The 15,528-nt window shown below is 41.3% G+C and overlaps 1 long non-coding RNA gene across 1 annotated transcript; it reads right to left on the minus strand.

Annotated features, from left to right (window-relative positions):
* Nucleotides 1-381: 381 nt before the first annotated feature.
* Nucleotides 382-14,156, minus strand: LOC144585918 (uncharacterized). Its single transcript, XR_013540543.1, has 4 exons — nucleotides 13,047-14,156; nucleotides 12,035-12,078; nucleotides 9,621-9,714; nucleotides 382-7,839 (listed from the first exon to the last, which is right to left on the minus strand). It is a non-coding gene; the product is annotated as an uncharacterized LOC144585918 (long non-coding RNA).
* Between the last annotated feature and the right edge of the window lie 1,372 nt (nucleotides 14,157-15,528).

Consider the following 15,528-nt stretch of genomic DNA (forward strand, 5'->3'; position numbering starts at 1 on the left):
TGCAAATGTCAGTGATAGGAACTTGCTAAACTCTTATGTTGTTGGAAACTCCAGAACTTGAACCAGGCATCATTCTTGATCCAAATACCCTGCAGCTACTTGGACTCTGCTTTAACAGAGGGTTTGTTTGTTTGTTTTGAAGAGCAAATTGTAAATTGCAAGCATAACCCCCGCCTGACCAAAATCAGGCCCACAAGAGCGGCCAAATGGTTAAAGCCCTCCCTTCAATCCTAGGGTTCTGAACCTGATCTATATTGTGTCTCCATGCTTTCTATTCCTCCTCCTCAAAGTCTTGTACGAAGTCAGAGTGATGTGATTAACACCATGTGTAATTTGCAAAGGCTGGAAAAGTCATCTGCCTGGGGTCTGGTTCTGTTGCAGTTTTTTTTACAAGCTTGCATGTTGCCTTTATTGGGTGTGGCTGGGAAGGCCCTTTCTGGGCTAAGGTGACTCTCAATTTATTCAGGACTAACCAATTATTCCTTCCCTGCCTCTGAATTCAAGGAGAGCTTTGCCTCTTTGCTTGGTGTTCTATCCCTCTGTTTAGGCCTGCTCTTCAAACAGTCATAATTGTCAGCTTGCTGTTTGATCTGTTCGATTGTGGGCAATTAAACTTCTTATTCTTTCTACTATTAATATCTTAGAGTGAGTTGTTGAGATAGGAAGTGTCAGTTGTTGAGAAAAGGGGATGGACTAATCTGGGGAATCAGAAGCTATTCTGCTCTGTGAATCCCTGAACTTCTGCTGTACAGCTAGAGAAATTAAACCAAAAATCCAAAGGTGTACAACAGGGTCCACTGCCAGAGGATTAGAATTTTCCATTAGGTTGCTCTTCAGTGAGGAGTCCGTCTCATGTGAACACTAGGTGTAACTACCAATTAGAGTTTGCCAGGGATTTGGTTTCAAATACCATGGCTACTACATCTAGATACAATTTTTTTGTAAACTTTTTTATTTCTTCCCCAGTTACTCTAATTCTATAACATCTATGCCTAAGAAAGAATTCTGGAGGACTTGGAGGCTCACTGTGTTTATAGGTTTTAAGTGATCCATTAAAAATATTACCCAACCCAAATTTCTGCCTGTAACTCTCAGAATCCTTCAGCCACCAAAGCCGGGGGGGGGACCCACTTTTCTAGCCTCCAGTCCCTTCACATCAGTCCTTCAGATGTTGTTTGACTGCAGCTCCCATCATCCCTTCCCATTGGCTATGCTGGCTGGGAATGATGAGAGGTGCAGGTGAACAATATCTGGAGGACCACATCTTCCCTGTCCATTCTCTAAGTCCATCACGTAAGGATGTACCTGATATGGAAGTGATATTCATTTAGGGCAAAAACAATGCATATGATTGGGCTAAGGAGAAACATAGGAGTCATTTGAGTATCTCTTGCTACCAAAGAGCCTCAGTCATTGCCAAAGTTCATCTCCTGCACTTGTGTTCAGTAAAGCTCTAAGCAAACCTTGGCATCGTCTAGTGAGTGAGTCAGCCACCTTAGAACAAGAGTCAATATCATATTCTGGTACAGGCACTATGAATTAATGAAAAGAAAGTTAAATATCACTAAGGAGTTGTAAGATATATTGAACTTAACTTGGTGGCACACTTCTCCCTGAAGGGATCTTGCATAGTTTTCTTCCCTCAATCCCACTTTCCCTTTTAACATTAACCCTATTTCTCACTGTGGGATGCCTTCCCTTTGTGGACTTGACTGACAGTGACAATGGCATCATTTCAACACCAAGTCAAACATGCTTATTTATTAGAGCCTTTGGGGATGAGGATCTTAGCCTGCACATATTTTAAAGCAAAGGTTTTAGTGTTTTAATATCTTGAATTTCTGTGTTTGAAGCTCTTTAATTTTAAATTGTTTTTTAAAATGTATGTTTTTAAATTGTTTTATATGGCTCCATATTCTTCCCTGAGATCTTGCAGTACAGGGTAGGCTATAAATGTTTAGGTTGACTGGATAGCTTAAATGAGTAAGATACCTGGCTGTGGAACGAGAAGGTGGGAACTCAATCCCTCACTTACGTCTCCCGGAAGAGCCAGCCTTGGGCAAGCTGCACATACCCAGGATTCTACCAGAAGAAGGGAACAGTAAGCCACTTCTGAGTATTGTCTATCTAGAAAACCCTGGAAAGGCACACAATTATTATTTTTTATAAGTATTTTAAACAAACATATTTACTCGCCTGGGTCAATGGGATTTTCTCCTGCATAGAAATGCAAAGGGCCACTCTTTGGAATTATCCAAAAACAAACAAAGCTATTTTAACCATGTTAGCTGCTATTGCTCAGTAAAGGTAAATCAGTTACTAACCTGCCCTCTGCTTCTTGCTACGCTTCAGCCAACCCCCTTCTCCCCCCAAAAAATCCCATTTCAGTTCAGACCAGGCTGACCACAAAATGCAAAAGACAACAGGACCGTGCAGAAAAAGGAATTTCCAGAGGTTGTACAGAAAAGGGTATTTTGATAAGTGAAACTTCCTGTTTTACTCAACTATGAAAGCTATCGGAGCCTTGCTAATTTTTACATCCTCTGGCCATCCTAGTCCAGAGCTCTTTCACAGTAAATTAGAGCTGAGGCAGTTACTTAAAATGATGTTGATTGGAAGTTATGGGTCAATAGAATTTCACTGATAGAAAAGAAACCCACAAAGTTTTTCTGGCAATTTTTCAAGTTCCAGGGAAGTCTTTCAGTACTGGATGCAGATTTGCTCACCATTACCAACACCTCCATTTTGAGAAGGCCAATGTCAGCTCTTCAGGATAACAAATTAGCAAAGCCCCATAGGGTTATGATGGTTACATGTTGTCTCCTGCAATATCACATGCTAGAAACATGGGAGATTGCTATGGCCCTGATGTCCTGCCTGTTTGCTTTCCACAGATATCTGATTTGCCACAGGGGGAATAGAACACTTGTCTACATAATCCTTCAACTTGATCTGGCAGGGCTGTTTTAATACTCTTAAATAAGGCTCACTGAGAGCACTGGGACTTATTTTCTGTTAGGTTTGTTGAGCAGCTTCCAGGTGTACAGGGCCGTATCTTTCCTCATCCTTCACAAATTCCTCAGATTAGTCCACCCCCTTTTCTATCAACTGGCAGTTACAGTCTCAGTAACTCACTCTGAGACATTAGTAGCAGAAAGAATGAAAAGTTCCATCCTCAGCTAGCATGGTTAGTGGGATAATGGGTTTAAATCCAATGCATCTGGAGTGTCGGGTTGGGACAGGCTCATATAAGATAGCAGCTGAACTCTCTCTATAGGTCCAGAGAGGAAATGACCTGTTAAGACTTGAGGTCTATCATGTTTTGGTTAAAAAAAATAATGGGGGGGGGAGAGTGTACTCCAGCCAGAGGTAAGCTTATAATCTACTACTGACACTGATCAGAAATCAAAATATTGAACTTTGGTTGGATCATAGCTAGCACAATTGTTTATCCAGAGGTGGCCAAAGACATTTGGTGAAGCAGAAAAGCATATTCTGTCAAATACACCTCCTGGTAATTATAGGGTTTATGGCCTGACTGTAGGAAAGAGAATATACAATACAGCGACATTGAATATCTAATAAAAACTGTGGACTACCTGTTAACCTACTCCCATATAGATAATGATTTTAAACATGCATCAAAGGAGCTTGGGTTTCTTTTGCTTAGTGCTTCTCCTTCTATCCTTCCCAGTTTCAGCACTATTGAAACTGTTGCCCAGTTTATACAGCCGAGCCACAATCTTTCCAAAGACATTTACTACTAATCTTTCCAATATGTTTGTGTTTTATCATAGTATCCCTTCAAGAAATTAGAAGAAAATTTGCAGAATGTTCTCCAAATATTGGCTATTCCATTCATAGCTTCCCAGTCCCCCTTTCCTGCTCCTTGTTGTCCACGTATAATTTTGGAACATAATGGGAGAATACAAAATAGTGGTCAACTTGTCAACTAGGAAGGGAGGGCGGGAGGGCGGGAGTTGTTGTTCTACAACTATTAGCAAGGGTGAATCCTCACACTTAAGAACAGCAGAGAATTTCCACATCTTCTGAAGAAAAATGGTGAAATGGTTCTCCCCAGTTTCTCTACCCAAAAATAGTGTGGATGATTTTGAGAGGTGATTTGCAGATAGTGCTTTATATTTAGCATTTACTGGAGCAAAGCACACATTTTAACCACATTATTCACCTTGACCCCTCTCGGACATGCAGAACAAGTGCCCAGCCTGGTTCTTACATCTGAAAAGATTAATATGACTGTTTTGTTTTCCAGAGACATTCCAGGTTGCCTAGTGCTTGCTGAGCGATGTTGATTTGTGCTGGGCTTGATCAATGAAAGCTCAGAACACATCTTCAAAGAGAGCATGCAAATAACCAAAGCCATGAAGACCAAAGACAGGTATCTTTTCCTCCTCGGTGATTCCCTGGCTTTTGTCAAACTAAAGCAAGAGTATAAATGTAATCTTTTAGGTTACGCCCACTTAACTGACTTTAGGCTTACATGCATGAAAGATTCTCTGCCTCCCACTCAGGCTGGCCTGTCCAGAATTTGTATACAATAAACAAATTAGATTACCATCAAATCCCTGCAGATACATTAGATTTAATAACTGCATATCACTTTCAGTTTGAATTAAAACATTTTCTTATCAAATTAGACATAACTCTATCGTCAGCAAAGCTGCTAGCTTTCAAAATAATGTTTTAATAGCTTCATATTGTAAAGCATCTCTTCACATTTAGCTTCTTCCAACATGGCAAATGCTAGAATTGAGAGAAAACATCTCAGAATATTTTGTTCTGAGTTTTCTTCCTCAAGAAAAAGAAGGTAATTTCACAGAATGTGTACAAATACTTCTCATCATATTTTGTAGTGGCTTCTCTCTCCATCTCTCTGGAGCCATAGTAGGTCCATGGAATTGTGGAAGATCAGTAGGAAGTAGCAGGCCAAGACAAGAGGGCTGCTGCCAGTTCCGTCAAGCTTTCCAGCACAATTGGGCACCATGTGCCACTCCATACGTTTTTGGACTACCACTCCCTCTGTACTCAGTGGTGCTACGAGAGTAGCATCATTGCCCATCCGTCCTTTACAGAAAGGGTCTGCAAAGTGATCAGGGGACTGGAGAACCTTTGTTTGGAGCGTTTTAGCTTATGAAAAAAAAAGGTGAGAAGTGAGGAGAAAAGCAAATGAGATTATGCATGATACAGGAAAAAAGGATAGACTTTCTCTTCATACTAGAACAGAGATGGGCAAATGTTAAACAATTAAGATGTTTTGTTAGCCTTATTATCTTTGTTTTGTTTAAGCACAAGAGTGGTATCTTCCTGAATAAAGGATAACTAAGGGTTCAGTTACATGTTGAAATACTCCTGGGTTTGCATCAGGTTTAGCACACATGAAATCAGCTAAACATGAAAATTTTTTTGGCTGGGAAGCTTGGTTTTTTGTTCAGAAAGTGAAGTATTTTAAACCACCAGGAGTCGGGGTGTTTAATTTAACTCAATTGTGAATGTGATTTATTTTGAATTGTTTTGGCTCATGCGCTTGCCTTTGTCAGAGCCTCTTTGCGCTCTCCTGCCCTTCATTCCTCCTGATCGCAAATCAAAACTGGAGGAATGAGGAAAGGATTGGCTTGTGCCACAAGGCAAACATGGAGTATAGCTTAGGTTTTTAAGAAATCAGAAAAGAGAACCAGCAGAGAGAAGAACACTGGCGGGGGAAAGCACGCCCTCCTTCACAGGCCTAGATGATGCCAGGCCTAACAAATTTTTGGTCAATTTCTCTTTAACACTCACTGATATGCCTTTCCTCTTGCCAGTCCCTGTTCCTCCCTCTCCTTCTCCACCCTGTGTGTGCGTTTGTCTCTGTGTGTGTATCTCCATTTTTTCTGTCTGTAATACCAGACAAGAGCTGTTTAAATTTGAAAGAAATAAAAATTAAAACAAATATTAAAAATAACACCATAGCAGCAGTGGTGAGTGGTTGTGAGAGACAGTAGCACAAGGACAGGTGGGCACGCAGCTCAGGTGGCCTCAGATGCAACAATTTTTAAAGCCTCTGTAGTGTCCTTGACCAATACACAACACAGTTTAAAAACAGATTAAAAGTTTTCCCAAGAGGATGCAGACATCACCCCAAAAACCACATGGCTACCACATGACTTTAAACCAATTTCAAAGTGCCTGATCCATTTCCCGATTCCCAACCTCATAGTACTGTATAATCATGCCCAAGTTGGTGTATTTGGGGAAGAGAAAGCAACACAAGTCCTCCCAATTTGCCCCAGCACAAAACGTATAACCTAACCTGAGATCTTTTTCCACGCAAACCCAATCTCTAAACCACTTTGTTTCCATCTTAAACCTTCTTCCTGTTCTGCAAAGTTGAACTCTTAGTCCATGGAAAACCTTCTAGAACTGCAAACCAGAACAGACTTCAGTTTAAAACTTCCAAGGCTTTAAACAGGTTGTTCTTCCTAATCACTTCGTAGAGATGTGATTGGAAAGAACTGTAGAGCTGGAAGGGCCCCTATAGATCCAGCCACTGTCAAGGAGGCATAGTGGGAAATCAAACTCCCAACCAATACCTAAACCACTGAGCCACTGAAGGCATAATAAATTCCATGGGCAGTGGAGTAACCTCTGTGGTCAGATACTGGGACTCTAAACCAGCGTTTTTTCTTTCTTGACAGAGGGAAATGTCCTTCCAGGCACATTACAGTTTTGTGTTTCCAAGCCTTCTGAAGACACCCTTCTAGGGCTGTTTGTGAACAAGTATCATTAAGCTTGTTAATATCTTTGTTTGTGTCCTACAAACTGTTGTGGAAAGTATGGCCTGTTCTGCATTTACTCCCAGGCTAGTGCAGGAACACATCTTCTTCATGTCCTTTCAGCATCTGTGTAAAGTTTTTAATCCCAGTAGGTAAATAGCCGGAGCCAAGATTGAGGATGTACTAGAACAGAAATCCCATTGTACCTCAGTGTTTGAAGCAATGATTTTTTAAAAATTTGAAATAATAGAAAGGAAGGGATGTATGCATGAAATAAATGGGACTAAAGCACAAAAATATTATTGCACTGTGTTAACAATTTTTTGGATCAAGACAGTGACCTAGGAAGTACTAAGATGAATGAGTAAAAGACCAAGAAAATATAAAACTCATAATGAAAAGTACACCTTGTGCCGGCTGATCATTGATTTTTTTAAAAAATGGGGAAAGAAATGCAGAAAAAAAAGAGAACAGAGCTGAATAATGTTGGCGATCAATGTGGTTGGAGATCATTATACATTATGACAGATGCTGCTACATCTGAAGTCACTCCGGTCCAGATGACATCCAGCCTCAATCAGAAAAGGAACAAGAGCTAGAAGGAAAACACTTTCAGCACTCTGTGCCAACATCTTTGCTTACACACTGCTGCAGTTACCTTGAATGATGGCATCATACAGCCAGATTAGACAGAGTATGCGATGTCTTGTCCATTGTGGGATCTCTAACTCTGTGAAATCACAAGTCGAGGCACAGCAAAGTCTATGCAAGAAGTTCATTGCACAAAGTGGTATCCGTGCAGAACTTCCCTAAGGGCTTCCCAGGGAGTGTCACCCTTTGGTGGTGAACCTACTGTCCCAGGGAAGCCATTTTCATTAGAATTGCCAGCTCAGCACTGAGCCGACAGAAGACCGGCTCTCTGGGGCAGCTGCCACAGCTTCTGTGCAGGCAAGTTGTGCCAGTGTGGAATGGGTGTGTTGTGCCACCTGGTGCTGCGTCTTGGCCAGCTTTGACCCAGGGATTCAGCTGGAACCAAGGGAGAATATAAGGTTTCTTCTTCTGCTTCTTTCTGTACAATGAAGGAGACAGTAAAGAAAAACTATACATTATTCATTTGCTCTTTTCTAAATAAAGCAACAGTATGATTCATTTCCATACAGAGCTTCCTCTCCTCGGGAGTTAAATGTTGAAAAAGCCCCAGAAGAATAGCTTTACCACAGTTGGTTAACTGCAGAATTTCCTCAAACTCTGTTTACAACAAAGTGAAGAACTTCTGACTTTAAACATGCAGTATATAGCAAAGCTATCTGCAAAATATATTATAGAATTGTGTGGGTGGCAAAGAGATCCTTTAATCAATCTTATCTTTTAATACAGTATTTTGACCAGCAGAAGTACACTGACATCAAAGACTAGTACTTCACAATAGCATCACGTTCAGCCATACTCAGCAAAGGCCTCTGACTTGAAAATCACTATTTATTCTCCTTATTTAGCTGAAATCACCAAATCCGCTAGGGTTTCTCACACATTTTCAGAATTATGTAAAAATGTCCTAAATTTGAACTATTTAAATAAATGAGAACTATAATATTGGAAAAAGCCAAAACATCACCCAGTTCCATTTCTAAAAATGCATGGTCTCTAGATATCACTCATAGAGAGGTTACCAAAATCAGGGTACATGTGCAGCAGCAAAGACAAATACTTCAGATGATTTAAATGAGCAAGCTTAGAAAAACAACATTTTTGTACTGAAATGCCTGGTATCCCCAGCTAGTATGGCCAGCTGGATCCTGGAAGTTGTAGTAACTTTCTACTTATAGTTAATGTGAAAACACCAGATAGAATAAGTTACATTTGTGGACTGTAACTCACAGAATACCCAATTCAGCATGGCCACATTGTAGTAAAAAAACCTTGACATTTCCCATCTCAGGAAAACATTTCTAAATTTGGGGCATTTCCAGGAAGCCTAGATTCCCAGCATGGCGCCGTGGACAGAGTGATGGACTACAACTCTAGAGCAATAATGTAGCATGGGGGGGCACAGGGGCAGTCTCCCCAAGTGCATAATTTTTAGGAGCCGCAAAGTACCTTCTCCTTGGGGGCGGCAGTGGCTATCTTCAGAGGCAGGAGACTGAGCTTCCCTTCCAGGAGCCAAGGGCCTGCTGCCTCTGCCACTCACCCACCGCCCAGCTGACAGGCAGGCCTGCAGAGAGGCAGGGGCCACTGGGGAAGGGCAGTCTCAGGAGCAGGGAGGGGTGGGTAGGGAATCACCGAGGAGGGGTGTTCACACGGGGGGGGGGTGTCAGGCCTGCTCAGCTTCCCTTCCAGGCCCGTTGTCTGTGTAGCACGGCAGCAGAAGCAGGTGGGGGGGGTCATGGAGGGAAATGAGGGTCATAGGGGGGAGTGGATTTTAGGGCGGTCATGGGGGGGAGTGGATTTTAGGGGGGTCATAGATGCTCAGCTTCTCTTCCAGGCCTGCTGTCTGCACAAGCCTGGAAGGCAGCGCAGTAGCAGGAGCAAGTAGGGGGGGGCATGGAGGGCTGGGGTAGTTGTGAAAGGGTGGGGATCACGGAGGGGGTGGGATAGTCACAGAGGGGGTGATGTCACAGAGGGGGCTGGGGATTCACAAGGAGCTTCAAGTCTGCTCGGTTTCTCTTCTAGGCTTGGTGTCCGAGTAGGCCTGGATGGAAGTGTGGTAGCAGAAACAGGTGGGGGGGTAGCCTTGCCGAAGTGCTTGCAACCCACACTGCTCTGAAGAACAAAGTTCATATCCCGACTTGATCATGGAAACTCACTAGGGGAGCAATAGTGATAGAACCACTCCTTAAATATCTCACTTACCTTGAAAGCCCTATTAGGGTCACTATAAGTTGGTTCTGACTTGACAGTACAGAACAAACACATACCATGAAGCCTAAGGAATGGATTCTGCTTTCTGCAAATAGGAACAGATACATGTGAAAAACCTAATGTATACCAGTGCTCTTACAGTGGTTTGGATGAAGAGAAATGCATATCTGAAATGTTTCTTCCTTTTGCATGTTAAACTGTGATAAAGTTCATGACTCCATGGTATATACAGCGAACCAGATAATACATGGCACATGCAATGCACATTTTCAAAGCCACTGTTAAGTATTTGTTGTAACTTTGATTCTTCTCTTTAAGGATGCTACTTTGAGGCATCTCTTGCTGACTTTTATTGCATGGTTGTGCTGCCATTATTTACTCAACCAAATTCCAGGGCAATTAAATTGGTCAATAGGCTCCACACCTTCATTTTGGAGGACTATACATTTTTCATTTATTTTGATTTTTTAAAATTTTATGTCATCTTGTGCCACAGTTGAAATTAATATTGTTGTTGTTTTTGATGATGAGGATGATAATTCTAAACTTGGGAATGTAAGAAACAAATGTTCCCTTTTGCCTCAGCGTTGTCTTATATTTAAAGAATAAACAATTAAAACTTCCCCAAATGTGCACATTTGCCACAGAGACATCTTTTTCTTTCTTTCTTTCTTTCTTTCTTTCTTTCTTCCACGTCCAACTTGTACAAGCACAAACCATACTCCTCCAGGGGGCAAAACGACCACCAGCATAGTTGACCTTTTAGCGTTCTCCTACATGCTTCCAATAACGTAGGTTGCTTTCAGAAAGACACCTAGTAGTTCACATATTGCTCACCCTAAAGCTTCATTTTAGCACTTATAAATGCCCTGGAAATAACAGTATAACATTCTCTTAAACAACCTTGATTTTAGTATTTGCATTAGTAATTGAAAAGTTTGTTTCTTGTCACTACTACTAATGTTACTGAGGCCACAGTGCTGAGATAACAGTGGTAATTACCGGTACTAAGAACTAGAGCAGACGGCAATAGAGTATCAGGTCTGGTCAGGTTGGAAAGGATTGCTTCACTGAGAGTGATCTTCCATAAAGCAAGTCTTCCATGCATAGAGGAATCACTCCAGCCCAGATCGTGGCCAGTGGAGCAAAACGGATCCAGATCGGATACAGAGCAGGGATAGGCTAGTTCATGATGACCCCGATCATTAGAAAATAGTTCTCACCAGGCCATGACACTCCAAAATACGAGCTACATTTCCAAGTGATTGCACCCACATATTGTGGCTGGAAATACGTAGACTAGTAGTACTTTCCTTTAGATTGGTGTGTCTGTGTTCCAGGTTTGTCGAACCTACTTTGTATTCTACTTGAATCCCACAACACAGGTGCAAAAGAAAGGGTGTGTGCTTGAAATCAAAGAGCCAGGGTAACTTTGTTCACATTCTCAGTTCAGGAGTTTATTTTCATCACCAGAACTGAATTGCTCACATAATCTTTTCATGCAAACAAAAGACAAGACAGGAAAAAAAAAAACTCCTCCCATGCCAGGTTACCGCAGGTTTTCTTTATTGGGGCACTGATATAGGTGGGGAAAGCTACTTTGTTGCCAGTCATTCAAAGACAGAAACCTTTACCAAGTGACTGAAGATCTCCCAGAGATCTAATTATAGATCCCAACTGTCTTCTGCCCCAGTAATTTTGGGCTGCCCAAAGAACTGAGAGCCAGTGCGATGTAGTGGCTAAAGTGTCAAATTAGCACTCGGAATGCCTGGGTTCAAGTCACCCCTTGGCCATGAAACTCAATGAGTAACCTTGGACAAGTCACTCTCTCTTCGTTTGACCTACATCACACAGTTCACAAGAGGATAACATTGGGGCCGGAGAGAACCATGTGGGCTGCCTTGAGCTCATTAAAAAAAAGGCAGAATAGAAATATAGCTGATGAATAAAAAAAATACATAGTTATTGTTTCTGCCACATATGAACTCCCAACATCTATCTATCTGGCAACAGTTTTTGTGCTTCCTTTTGAAATTACATAGATCAAATCATCACCCAGTCGTGTGATGGAAACTAATAAGGATGTGAATTTTGTTTTCTCTCATTCTTGGGCGTGAAACTGCAGGCCTGGATGTTCTCTTCACTCCTTATGGTGAGACCTCTCTGTGTGACTTCCCCCCTCAAAGGAAAAAAATTTTTGCAGGAAATCTCACAGGATTTCCTGGAAGTTTTATGGTCATTCTTTCCAAAAGAAATGCCATGCTGCATGGAGATTATTAACATCGCTGCGCATAATGGCATCTTTCGTCTAGATAGAACATTCACCTGGAAAGGGCAAAAGTGGCAAGCTGCACAAGCTAATTATATTTTGTTTGCAAAATGGCATGTTCCTGTGCAAGATTCACCTGAAAGGGCAGTGAATTGTGCAGAATTCGGCAGTTTCTTGTTTCTAGGCAAAAATAGATAGAAAGGGGGAGGGGACAGAAAACAAGGTTATTGTTTTGTTTTTTGTGAGAAGCAAAGAAAACAATAGTACTCAACAGTAATAGCACAGAATCTCAGCCTGGCAAGACAGTGAAATTTCCCAAGAACAAAAATTGTTGAAGTACTCATCATGCCCCCAGATCCTATTATAGCAAAAAGAAAAGTACAGTAGGAACCCTGCCCCCATATCTGCAGGGGATTAGTTCTCATAATTAGATCTGCTATGGATGCCAGAAACTGCAGATATGAGAGAACCCTATATTCAAAATACAAGGAGGAGGGACAAAGACCACAAGGGGAATGCCGCTGTATACAGGCCTGCAGTAAACTGCAGACAAGTAAAACCATGTTTATCAATCTTTATACAGTAGGTTGTAGTAGCCCTCCTGTAAGGTGCATTATGATGGGCAGTAAACATTGTCTGGAATGAACTTAATTTGGTGAGGAAGTTCAGTGCACTTCTATCTGGCAATAAACAGCACAGAATTCAGTGGTTTACCCTGTAGAAAGTTGGCAACGATTATAGTGCAAGCATCATCTTTTTTAAAACCTTTATTAAGTTGACACAATGGATCTTTCCTGACACATTATTTTACTCATTCATTCATTTCATTGACTGAAACTGGAAGCAGAAGTTCCATAATTCTGTAACAGATCATGTGTTTGTGCTGTGTCTAAAACGACACAAAAAGGGAAGTTCCAAAAAAACTACAGTAGCAGATTTGCTTTCACAGAATTGAAATCTTAAGTTTCATGAAGCACCCTTGTGCTACTGGATGCATCTGCGATAGCCCTGAATATTTCCACTATGACTACATTCAGCTGGATCTATTTGTTAAGACAAATGGATTGATTGATTTAAAATATTTTTATCCCGACTTTCTCCTTAAAAAGGACCCAAGGCAGCTTACATCATTAAAAAGAAGAGCTTACTGTAACTCAACACAGGACTCAAGCTGTATTGTTCGGTGTGTTGGACATGGGCTTCCAGAGTCTTCTAGTAAGTGTACAGTACTCAAAGTGGTTTACTAGTCAGTTCCTCCCACTCGTGGTGCTCTAGAATGACTCACCTTGCTCAAGGCTGCACAGGAGGAAAGGCATGTAACGCCATCAGCTTCCCCTGCCATACTCCAGCTGATTTCAGATGGCCAATCTCCCAGGAAACAAAGCCAGGATTTGATCTCCTGGCCATGCAGGCAGGTGCCCCAACCCACTTAGCTACACATATTTAGAGAGGGGGGCTTGTCCACCCCTGATTTGAAAAAGATCTTCTTCACCAGGGGATTAGAAAAGGAGAAGTTCCTCTAAGACAAGTGGTTATAACATGACTCTTGGGAAAAGCATATACTTTCATAAGAAACCACCAAATAAGGCAAACATGCCAATTTCTCCCAAACCAGTCACATGGTTCCATTAGTTTTATGACCTCACTTTGAAGAACTAACACACATTTCTTAACAAGATCATTTCTCTGATTGGATTTTGTCATGCATCTTCCCTCCTTTCATCTGTCAAGTTCTGCACTGTCTGTGTTTTCAGTAGAGTTTTGTTTATAACAACCCTTGGACAAAACTACAGAATGGAATTCACATGCACCGTACAGAGATGCAGTAGAGTATTCCATGCAATAATATAATGTCTACTCAGAAGAAAATTCCATTGTGTTCAGTTACTGCACAGTAACTCAACACAGGACTGCAGCCAGATTGGTCAATGTTTTGCACAAGGATTAAGGGAAACCCATACAAATCTCCAGAGAAGCTCACTGGATGACTGTGGATCAGGACTTTTTATTAGCCTAGCTTACCTTACAGGGTTGTGGTGATAATAACATGCCAGAGAAGGGGCCATGTACACTGTCTTGGGCTGCCTTCAAAAAAGGTGGGATAAATAAAATAAAATAGAATATGCAAATATACCATGCATATTATCTTGAGCTCTTTAGAGAAAAAATGAAATGAAATAAACAAACAGACAAACAAGGAGCACTCTAACTATGGACTGGCCTTCTATAAAAAACGTTAGAGTACCATCCCAGTATGAAACAAGGAAATTTGCTTATCTTGCACTGGCCTTCTATAAAAACTGGCCTTCTATAAAAAACGTTAGAGTACCATCCCAGTATGAAACAAGGAAATTTGCTTATCTTGCACTGTGTACACAAACCAAATGTGAACACAAATATCTTTTAACAGGCTCTGACATTATTAAACTATTGCAATGCTAGTCACTAGCAAAAGCAAGAGGCAAAGCTATTTGTTCCATGACACATGATCTGATTAGCAATATACCTGAAAACAAGATGTCTTTACTTGGAGCATACAGGACATGTGAGCCAGTGGGCATGTAAAGTTGTGCGTGTGGATCCTGTGTGCTATCAAGTGACATCCATCTTACAGTCTTCCTAATAGGACTTTCCACGTAAATGAGATGTCTCAGGAGAGGTTTTACTAGTTCCAGCCCTCCGCCCCCAGTGAATTTCCATGGCCGAGGCAGGGATTTGAAGCCAGGCTTCCTGAATCTTAATCCATCATTTTATACACTAGCTAGGGGTTATGCTGCCCCATCTAGTCTACAATATAAATTGCCACTGAATTATTTTAAAGTGGGTGAGAATGATTTAAAGCTGAGACATGGGGAGGGCACTTTCACCTGCCAACATGTTTACAAAGAAAAGACAAATGTATGAGTGGGTAAAACTTTTTTATTTAAAATAATTGCAATTTTGTGGAGTAATGTACCTACCCTTCATCAATAGTGCAGTAAAATTGTAGACGAGAGTCCAGAGTTCAAAAACTGATGGTACATGTCTGTGAGTGGTGATTTCAAATGACTCAGGTTTTAAAAATCTCCTTGAGGCTGTGGTCTCAAGCATCTTTGCAGCATGGTTGGAATTTTTACACTTCGCTCTTAAGACCAAAAGGTTTCCGATTACTCTGTGATTGCCCCCTTGCTTACATTGCAAACATGTGTACATTTATTTATTTATATAACCATATGTGTATTTATTCAGCACAGAGACATTTTTTGATTAATTGGGATATTGGTTGTTGTGGGTTTTTTGGGCTCTTTGGCCATGTTCTGAAGGTTGTTCTTCCTAATGTTTCGGCAGTCTCTGTGGCTGGCATCTTCAGAGGACAGCACCTTCAGAACACGTCCAAAGAGCCCGAAAAACCCACAACAACCATTAGATCCCAGACGTGAAAGCCTTTGCGAATAAATTGGGATATTAGTGCACTGTTCTTATGTTTTGCCACATTACTTCTGACTTAAAGGGATTTGAACCCGGGCCTCTTGAGTCTTCTTCCAACACTATCCACCACACCAAATCTACAGGATATTAGTAAAGGTTTCCTTGACATTTTGTCCAGTCATGTCTGACTCTAGGGCACGGTGCTCATCCCTGTTTCCAAGC

The sequence above is a fragment of the Pogona vitticeps genome, chromosome 1, assembly GCF_051106095.1.
Source record: "Pogona vitticeps strain Pit_001003342236 chromosome 1, PviZW2.1, whole genome shotgun sequence".
Taxonomy (NCBI): Eukaryota; Metazoa; Chordata; class Lepidosauria; order Squamata; family Agamidae; genus Pogona; species Pogona vitticeps.